This window comes from Montipora capricornis, chromosome 13 (assembly GCF_036669925.1).
Source record: "Montipora capricornis isolate CH-2021 chromosome 13, ASM3666992v2, whole genome shotgun sequence".
NCBI classification, from domain to species: Eukaryota; Metazoa; Cnidaria; class Anthozoa; order Scleractinia; family Acroporidae; genus Montipora; species Montipora capricornis.
In genome coordinates, this window is record NC_090895.1 from 14,475,480 (window position 1) to 14,485,479 (window position 10,000).

At 39.4% G+C, this 10,000-nt stretch overlaps 1 protein-coding gene, 1 long non-coding RNA gene and 1 pseudogene across 2 annotated transcripts in view; 2 read left to right on the forward strand and 1 right to left on the reverse strand.

Moving 5' to 3' along the window:
* LOC138029455 (NLR family CARD domain-containing protein 4-like) overlaps window positions 1-10,000 on the forward strand; it is a 281,844-nt gene that overhangs the window by 80,874 nt on the left and 190,970 nt on the right. The gene's annotated exons all lie outside the window — the stretch shown is intronic.
* LOC138029182 (uncharacterized) overlaps window positions 1-10,000 on the forward strand; it is a 377,995-nt gene that overhangs the window by 71,582 nt on the left and 296,413 nt on the right. The gene's annotated exons all lie outside the window — the stretch shown is intronic.
* LOC138029457 (negative elongation factor A-like) overlaps window positions 1-10,000 on the reverse strand; it is a 26,264-nt pseudogene that overhangs the window by 3,226 nt on the left and 13,038 nt on the right.

The window sequence follows — 10,000 nt, forward strand, 5'->3', positions numbered from 1 at the left end:
CAGCCAATAAATTATTCCTTTGTCCTGCGAGATCTTAAACTGCAAGAATTAAAGCCACCAGTGCCTGATGTTTACAAATTTACATGTAAATGTGACTTGTGTGATGTAGATTACATTGATTTCACACGCCGTCCCCGGCACCAACATCTACGTGCTGCTGAACATAAAGGCTCATCCTCCTCTCTAGGCAACCATTTCCGAGACGAACACCTTTAGCTTCAAAGGACGTTAGCAAGAACTTTAGTGTGTTAAAGAAATGTACAAGCAAGTTTGACTGCCTCGTTTATGAAATTATTTTTATTAATGAACTGAGACCAAGTCTCAATGTACAATCTGATTCAATTTGAGCTAAGGTTTTTGAATAGTTCCTCCATGTTTTTGTTGTTTTCAACGCCCCTTTTTTACACCTTGACTTTCTGCAAGTTTCTACTTTTTTAACGCAATCCTTTTTCCATATAGTTTTCATACTTTTTGCATATTTTTACCTAATTGTTTCTCTCTCTTTAAGTAGACGTTAATATTAATTTTATTCTCACACTTGCTTGATCATGACTGAAGCAGTGTCGAAACGACTTTTTTTACCATTTATCTTTACTGTAAAATGTTTAAAAGAAACCCTTACTGTTAATACTTTGTGCTGGTCCTAGAAAGACCAACTAGCCTCGTTTGTATGGACACAATACAAAAGTAATGTCGCCTTAGAGCAAGGCTTGTTGGTCTCATTAGCACGAAGACAAAAGAATAATTCATTACGTGCTGTTTATGAATACTGTCTATTGGCTACATGTACAGTTACTTTGTAAGCACCTGCTCAATATTATTCTCTCAGTTAAAACTTTACATGTTTCCCCGTTGTGATAAAATCTATCCCTGTTTATATGTACAACACACAAGCTCAACTCTGTCAATTGTCAAAAAAAAACTTTTAGGTTGCAGTCTGTAGCACTCACTTTTGATGGTTGAGTGACAGGTGTCAATCCTGCAACATAATCAGGGGTTGTGGGTTCCAGTGGTTTGGTGTTCTCCAGTTTTTTTATGCTTTGCTTCCTCTGCATGCTCGGATTCTGTTTGAAAACGTTAGTGGCAATTCATTAAATGAGACAAAGTAGTTACCAGTAGTCAAACAAGATTGATGAAAGTTGAAGGAATGACACTGACAGGGGTTTCAATGAAATTTTGAAGCTGGAGGCTGGTTTGAGTAGAGTAACTGACTGTTGTCATTGACAAAATGAACTGTAATCTTACGTTTGAAAGAAACTGTCTTTAATAATAATTACTTCAGTTAAGGGAAAATTTAAGTAGCTGACTTCTCTAAGGGAAGTATAGCCAACACCATTCATTGGCTGTCGGAATTTATTCAAACCACCATAATGTATCATCAAAATGCTGTTATTTATACTGAATCAACCACCACTTTCCAGACCTTAAATTCTAAAACATGTCCATTGAAGCAATATTTGAGAGCCACCATTTCAGTTACATGTACATTCAGGTTGTGCACCTGCTGAACCACTGTACAGTACATGAACGTACGTTTCCGCAATAAAATAAAAATCGTATAGTCACGAGCGAAAAATTGTCGTATCAGTCTTTCAATTGGACGTAGGATTTTTTTTCACTAGTGAAAAATTATCATTCTTCAGTTAAAGCAACAAACCCCTCAACCCAGTGTACAGAGATAAGATCTTTGAACTTACATGTACTATGCATAGTTCCAGCTGTGTTAATAACAGTTATATTTGTTTCATCAGCATCAAGTTCCTTGGTTGCATTCTGAGCTTAGACGAGAATGAACCTACCATACCAACATTTTAAGCCTCGTAAAGACAGAGAAGGTCAGAGAAGAACCCTATTGCAAGGTTCCTGAAAGGGTTGACCCTATTCTGAACTTCTCAAACAATGGCATGAGCACTACACTAGACCATTAGTGTAATTTTTGAATACTTTCAGCACCTGTCAGTTTCTTTCTCCGTTTTCTTAAACAATGATATCGTGAACACTACTCTTTGAGGAGTAAAGCAACTTTTGAGGAATCCCTAGGTTTTGCATAAAGGGATTCTTAAGTTCCACACAAGTATTATCAAATCACTGGCTTACTTTATTTCACCATTAATTCCTTTACAATGTAGATTTACCCTTAGCACACCTGCCATTTTCTTTCTTCTTTTCAGCTCTCTGCCACCTCCAATTGGTTGTGCGGTTATGTCTAGCAGCTGGCGAAAGATGACCAAATGGCAATTGGAGAGTTTTTAACCCAATGACTCCTGAATCACCCCCCATTGACGTGTAAAGTCGTCTGGTGTTAGACAGAATAAAATCTATGAAGTCTCACTTCCAGGGGTCAATAGGTTAAGCTGAGAATGACTGGACTCTTCATCTTGAGTCTGCATAAATTAAGAGCCAGTCCAATGAAGACACATCCAAGGACTGGCTGGAACATAATTATTTTCTATTACAAGGACTTGAATATGAGACCAGTTTGATTTTATTGGCTTTAAAATGAAATTATTACTTTCAAAGAGAACGAAGCTAGATCCATGTACATGTGTACCTTTGTCCTTCCATGCTGTTTTAGTGTTGCAGCAGAGTTGATGTTTCTTGATGAACCACTTGAAGAAGAGTTTCGGTTTGGAGTTGGTCGGTAACGTGTGGTGCTAGATGTTCTTTGGGTAACTCATACTGAGGACACAAAAATAACAATAACAATATCATAACTAACTTCTTTTCTTACAAGGTTTCAAAGAATTTCTGTTTTGCATGTTTTGTTTCATCTTTCATCTCAGCAATTGACCATGCCTGCCACTGTCTGTCTACCTGCCACCTGGAGGGAAATGGTCTCAGAGGAGAATACACAACCAACAATTGACCCACATCAGATAATAGTAAGTTCTATGGAAAAAGGTTTGCCTCTGACTCTTGATATTTTTCAATAGACTTTTCGGCTAATTCTTAAGCCTTCATCAGTGATATGAAAGCGAAGTTCGTTATCATATGCTATTTAAAGTAACATAGCACAACGCTTGCGGGTATGACCAATTGTAATTCATTCTCAGGCATAGTGTACAAAATCAATTGCACACACTTTAATTTTGTGTACTATGGCCAAACAGAAAGATCATTAAAGACCCGCATTGCGGAGCACAAAAAGGCAGTGGCAGGTTGTGACCAAAACAACAAATTTGCAAGCCATGTCCACTATTTCAGCCACATCGTGAACTTTGAAAATGTCAAGGTCGTTGGTTTCAAAGATTATAATTACCACGAGTGACTTTTCGTCGTAGCCTGGCACTCTACCTTGGAACGGAACCCTGGGAACGACCATATCGTACTTCCAGAAGCCTACAAAGGCATCGCGCGAGCATGAATTACATGGTCACGCGGGCAAGCTTTGTGCTACATTACTTTAAATAGCGTATGATAACGAACTTCGCTTTCATATCACTGATCATGAAGGCTTAAGAATTAGTTGAAAAGTCTGTTAAAAATTAACAAGAGTCAGAGGCATTAACCTTTATCCATAGAACTTATGACATCTCCTGACTATACGTTTTCCATTTTTAAATCAGATGATAGTGTCCTCACCTGTTGTATTTGAACACGGTACACACAGGAACACATTCCCTACATATGCATGTAGCACCTCGGGGTACATTATGTACTACGGTACAAGATTACTGCGAAAATTTGAAAACTGTGACCACTAAAAGTCTAAGAGTTCTGTGATCTCAAAATGCAGGAAATGCCATCACAGAGGCACATATCTTAAACTTTTTCCCAGGGAAGCATGCCCCTGGACCCCACTTCCCCCTAGAGGCTCACACCTGCAGCGCTAATGGACGCAGCTATGCTGTGCCTAAGACCTCCCATTCTTTAGTTGACACTGGGCTGGAATCTTTGAAGGAAATAGACAACATGTATTTTGATTCAGTACACCATTAAACAACGTCATGTAATTTTCGTTACTTTTTTGATGGAAATTGAAGCTTGTGTCCACAGAATTTGGAAGATTTGCTTTTTTTCTGCACAGATAAGGCTTCACTGGCTTGAACCAATTAAAGTAAAAAAATGAGTAACAATACATGTACAATCATTCACAACACAGATTATTTCACATTATAATAAAGTTTCTATATAACGCGCGCTCTCATTGGTTTAAACAGCGTGCTTTATGAGAGTACAAAGCACGGAACAAACGAAAGCTCACGCCATCATCCGCAGAAACGCCAGATGAATTTCCGAATTTTACCTTGGGTATTATTGAAGCTGTCAGTTAAAGGCTTGCTCAGATATTCTGTCAAGTGCTTTGGATGGAAGACCTCAACCGTCGCCCGGTCCAGCAGTTCTTTCAAGCTCAGAAAGTCCTCACGCTGGAGTTCTTCATTTACAAAATTCCCAACAGGTTTTCAGATTCCAGCCGCAAGCAATGAACAGTTTGTTTTCCAGTTGTCATGTCGGAAACGTGCAGGTTTTCATGGGCAACAATTCGGCCGGTTTTCACTGAACTTAATCATTTAGATCCTCTTTTTTGCTGTTTTTTACGGACTGAAACCGAACATTGAGTCAGTTGTTTTTCCATAAATTCGAATTTTGTGTGATTTCTGTCAAGCCACTTTCCAGTTGATTGATGTTTTGACAAGCCTTTGTTTCATTAACCAATCAAATAATCTTAAACATTCTTACAAGCGCTCTGATTGGTCCAAAGTAGCGTGCTTTATCAGAGTATAAAGCACTGTGCTGACGACATCTCAGTTCGCCACAAGCAGCGCGCGCTTTGAAAATAAAGTAGAATTTTTGAAGAAAATTACTTGTTTTTTATCATAAAACAAATAAAGAAGCCTTGACTGTGCTCTGTTCTGTTGTAAAGCACTTAGGAAGCGGCTAGAGCACTCAAGAAGTAGGGAGAAACTCTCGCCTATCGGCTCGTGTTTCCCCCTACACTTCTTTCATGCTCTAGCCGCTTCCTGCGTGCTTTACAACAGAACAGAGCACAGTCAAGGCTTCTTTATTTGTTAAATAAACATCAGATAACATGAGATTTGATGAATTTAGGACACTGTGAATTTCAAGATACATATGCTGTGTGTTAAAAATTCTGTGATGGCCAGTGACCAGACTGATATCGTTGTCTTTTATCGTGGAAAATCATGGTGCATGCACTGACATAACAAAATCTCTGACCAAACCAATGTAATAAATATGCGAAAATGTATAATCCTGTTACAGAATACAGAATACAGAACTTTATTTTGCGTGGCACTCCACTTAGCTAAAAGCTACTTTACAGGAAGCCCAAAAATAAACAGAAAAATTACAAAAAAAAGGTAAGATAAAACTTAGCTAACAATCTAAGAATTTAAGAATCTAAAATTTCTAATAAATCTAATTATTTATTGGTACATGAATAACTACAAATTAAAAATTACAATTTTAAAAACTACCTAACTACAATAATAACAATTTTAGGAAGCTACGTGACGAGTACTTCTTAAGAATTCCCTTGTGCCGGCCATGGTACCAATCGAATACGGAAGCGCATTCCATGTCTTTGCCGCAAAGTACCGAAAAGACCTGAGACCATGCTTGGTGCATCTTACTTTGGGTAATGAGAGCATGCTTGTGCCCCTTAAGTTATATTTTGTATCCTTTACCTTAAGTAGGTTCGCAATGGGGGTCGGTGCCTTGTCCTCCTGCCTTTCGGCAGATAGATGCGATATAAGAGTCGAATTTCAACTTATTATCTAATGTTACGCCTAGTAGCTGTATCTCGGTGGAAACAGGCATGGATTTTTCTTCGCATTTTATATCGAAATCGTGAGCCGTGTTTCCCAGCACCTGAGCTTGATATTTATCCGGATTTGCTATCATGCCATTTTGTTGAAACCACTGTATGGTGTTAGTCAGGTCTAGATTTATACCGTCTTCCACGGCTTGGGAATCCTGATGCGATAGATGGAGTTTAGTGTCATCTGCGTAGCTTATCAGCCTACAATCTCTAATAGCAAATGTAAGATCATTCATGAAAATATTAAACAATAGTGGTCCAAGTAAGGACCCCTGTGGCACTCCTGCCGACACACCCATCCAGGTGGAGAAAGTATGGCCCAACTTAACTCGTTGATATCGGCATGATAAGGTACTTCGTAAGAGTGCCACTGAATTGTCGCTCATGCCATAAAACTTTAACTTCTCGAGAAGCAGCTCATGTGGAAGGCAATCAAAAGCCTTGCTAAGATCGATCGCTGCCGCTCCAATGACCTTGCGCTTGTCAAGTTCCGCTCTCCAGTCTTCCGTTAAATTGGAAAGTGCCGTCGGGCAACCATGAAATTTTCTAAATGCAAACACCTAATCATGAAAAATAGATTCAAAATCCTCCGTCATATGCATGTGGATGATTTTCTCAAACACCGTGGCAAAAGCAGGTAGTACGGTGACCGGTCTAAAGTTCTTTTTCGCTAGGACACTTTCCTTTTTGTGATGCGGTGTTATTTGGCCATGTTTCCAAGTATCTGGAACCTGTGATTTAGCTATGATGGTATTCACCAGATCGCTAAAAGGTTTTGCTATGGAACCGGATGAAGCTTTAACAGCCCGTGGAGGAATAAGATCATGTCCCTGTGCTTTATTAGGTTTCATATGGTCTAGTACCGCTTTCACAACATGATGGTTAGTCAGTCGCAATCCAAGAGTGTTCGCCGGTCGCTGACTCGTCATGGGAATTCTGTTTATACGTGCCTGGTCTCTGAAAGCAGTGTGCTTGTGGACAATCAAATCTTTTTTGATATTTGTAAAATACTCATTAAACAGTTTCTGTTACTTGGCTTTGCTCCTTGGTGACTCTTTCCTTTTCATTAAGAACAATAAAGTCGTCCGGCACACGCTTTCTCGTATGCATTAACGGCCGCAAACACTTCCAGAACTCCCTTGGGTTTCCCGCGCGCGAACTGCATAACTGATCAAAGTGACGTATGATAGATTTTCGTCGCAAAGCAACAACGCGGTTCCTTTGAGACCTGTAAGCCTCCCAATCGTCCGCCGATCTTGTCTTATTAAATTTGCGTTTAAGAGCATTCCTTTTGCACATAGCCTTCTTTATCTCAGGAGTTATAAATTTTGATTTACCTGCAGCGTTTCTACACCTCTTAGACTTTATAGGAGCGTGAGCATTCAGGACATTAGTATACATTTTTTCCCATGCCCAGCAAATGTCCTCAACATCGTCAAAAATGTGGGCGACGTTAAAAGGAACGCACTCCAGATCTTTGTTAAAAGCCTCTTCGTTGAAGCTTTTAAAACACCTTGCCTTTGTGAAAATGGTCGTCGGCTTCATCGCCTTTCTATTTAGAATCGTGTAGACTAATTTGTGAAATGCAGGCACAGTGGTAGCTATTATGTCTATGCATGACTGCTTCGTGCGAGAAATTCTGGTCGGTGCTGTAATAAGATTTTGCAGATCATAGATGTCGCAAATATCTAGCCATGCTCGCCCTTCTTTACCGTTTTCCAGCAGATGTAGGATATCGCAGTTTAAGTCACCTAAACATATTATGTTAGGCCGATTTGAGATCGCCGCGTCAAGAAGAGTATACATCTCATCTGTAAATATGTTGTTGTTTACTGATGGTGGCTTATAGCCGCATAATAAAGAAATATGTTGTTGACCCACTTGGAAATCCACAAGAATGCACTCCATCTCGTTGGTTTTGGTTTTTAAACGATAAGACGGCAAGGACTTGCGAACATAGACCACAATACCGCCTCCACCTTTCTTCCTATCTCTGCAGTACATATTATAGCCTATGATAGCAAACTGGGAATCAGGAAAAGATTCATCGATCTTTGTTTCTTGGATGGTCGGAATATCGAAAACCTCTATCCATTCCTGAACCTCGTCGAATTTTCCGCTAAGACTATTAATGTTCAGATCACCGATCACACAATGTTTGGCGCCATGTCGACTGAGGGTTTCGAATATTTCCGAACTCAATGTACCAGAGCAGTAGGGTCAGAAACATTTAATGAGGAGCTTGACGACTCGAAAAACGAGTCGCTAATCTGTGGCAAACTACAGGCTAAACAAAACCACAGCTCTGTTGAAGTATTGAATTTGTTGAAAGCATCCTTTGTCAGTCCAGAGCACTTGGCGTGGAAATACGAGGCGCAGTTTTTACACAAAATAGCCGCCTGAGTTTTCCGAACCGCCTTACTGCAGTTAGCACACATCGGTCTCTTCTCCGAAGGGCCGGGGTTTAGCTCTAGATCATGATAAAGCAAGTTGTCAGGAAGCCATAAGCATAGATGTCCACGTTTATTCCAGAGTGTTTGAGGTGTCCGAATCCGAGAAAACCTTCGAACGGCGCGTCTTGAGTCGAAGTTCGATGTTGATAGTAACTCGAGACAGTTCGGGAGATAAAATTGTCTGGTAAAATCCACAATAGGCTTCAAAACATTCCTGAACACTTGTCAACACCATACTGTAAGCCACATCAGCACGTCGTAGGGTTTAATAGCAAGAAAAAGCTTAAGATACGGAGTACTATATAGACACAACCGACCGCCATGTTGGCCGTGCTGAACTGTTCATCCATTAATTACATTTAACTGCATGTCTTTCAATTGGAATTAATTACTTTTTCCTTTTTGTGTAACCTCTGCTCTTAGAGCAGAAGATTTAGGTTTTTGTCTTAGTGTTTAGGCAGGGGTGACTGGGGGCCTACCACGGCCACAAGAGCAGACCTGTTCAAATGCAGGCATTCAAGAGGACGAAAACTAGATACACCATCAGTTAGGTTAGCCACTGTAATGAAAAAAAATTAGGTAACAAATTAATCAGTTACATTCTAAATATAGCTAATATTAATTATAAAATAATACACGTAGCCATGGGAAACCAATTATTTTTCCCCTCCGATTGTGGTTATCGGATTTCTTTAAAAAACGGTCCCTCCATCCAAAACTCTGGATGGATTGGACATTACAGTAATTATTACTAATTTCCAAACCCTCTTAGAAGAAGAGAGAAACCAGAAAATATTTGAATAAAATGAAGACCCAGGCTCACCATATAATGTGCATGCAGTTATGTCATCTTTAAAATTTGAAACTGTTTTGATAGTTATTTCTTGGAAAACGTTTGGATTTACTCTTAAGGACGGTGCCTACTAATTCAAAGGTATTTTTCCCGGTTTATGAATATGTGGGAAAAGCAAATATGAACAAGTGTTATTGAAATCCAAAAAGAAAATTGGGGGTAATCAGGCCCTTTTTCAAAGATAATTAATCAATAATATTTGTAAAAAGCTTTAAACTACAAAGCAAAGTATGGCACGTTCTTTTAAACATTGAAGGTCAATTACATGTATCTCTGAAAAATGCTTGGTTACTCCCATTTTTCGTTTTGGAGACCAAGAGTTCTTGCTGAGTTCTGCTTTCTCCGCATAGTTTTAAACTGCGCAAAAAATCCCTGTATTGGTAAGCACCACCAACAGGAAACCTGAGTATCTTGAGATGTGCAGTAACAATATCAGGCACTGCCCCTTAATTTGTGGTGACAGCAAAGGTCCAAATTTACTTTATTTACTGTATCTACATGTACTTTTGTAACAAATTCAGCAACCCATAAGGGTGACATTGAAACTGGTTCCATTTTTTGGAAGACTCCCTCAATAAACGATATTGCACAAGAGTTGACTTAACATTTGTCATATCAAATTATGAACCCACATCAAGGTGAAAATTAATTAAATTATTAACCCATTGACCCCTGGGAGTGATACTTAACAGATTTTTATCTGTCTAAATTATGTCAGAAAGAAATTTTTTACTGGGTTGCCAGTATGGCAAACCCAGCCGGAATGTGCGTTTCATTTCGTGGGTTTTTTACTGGGTTGCCGTATGGCAATCCCAGTCGGAAAGTGGGTGGCATTTGTTCGGTGTTATTTTTTTTTTCTTCCGTGTCGGTAAAAGTCTTGCCTGTCACTCCCCTGGTAAGTGGTGTCTTTGT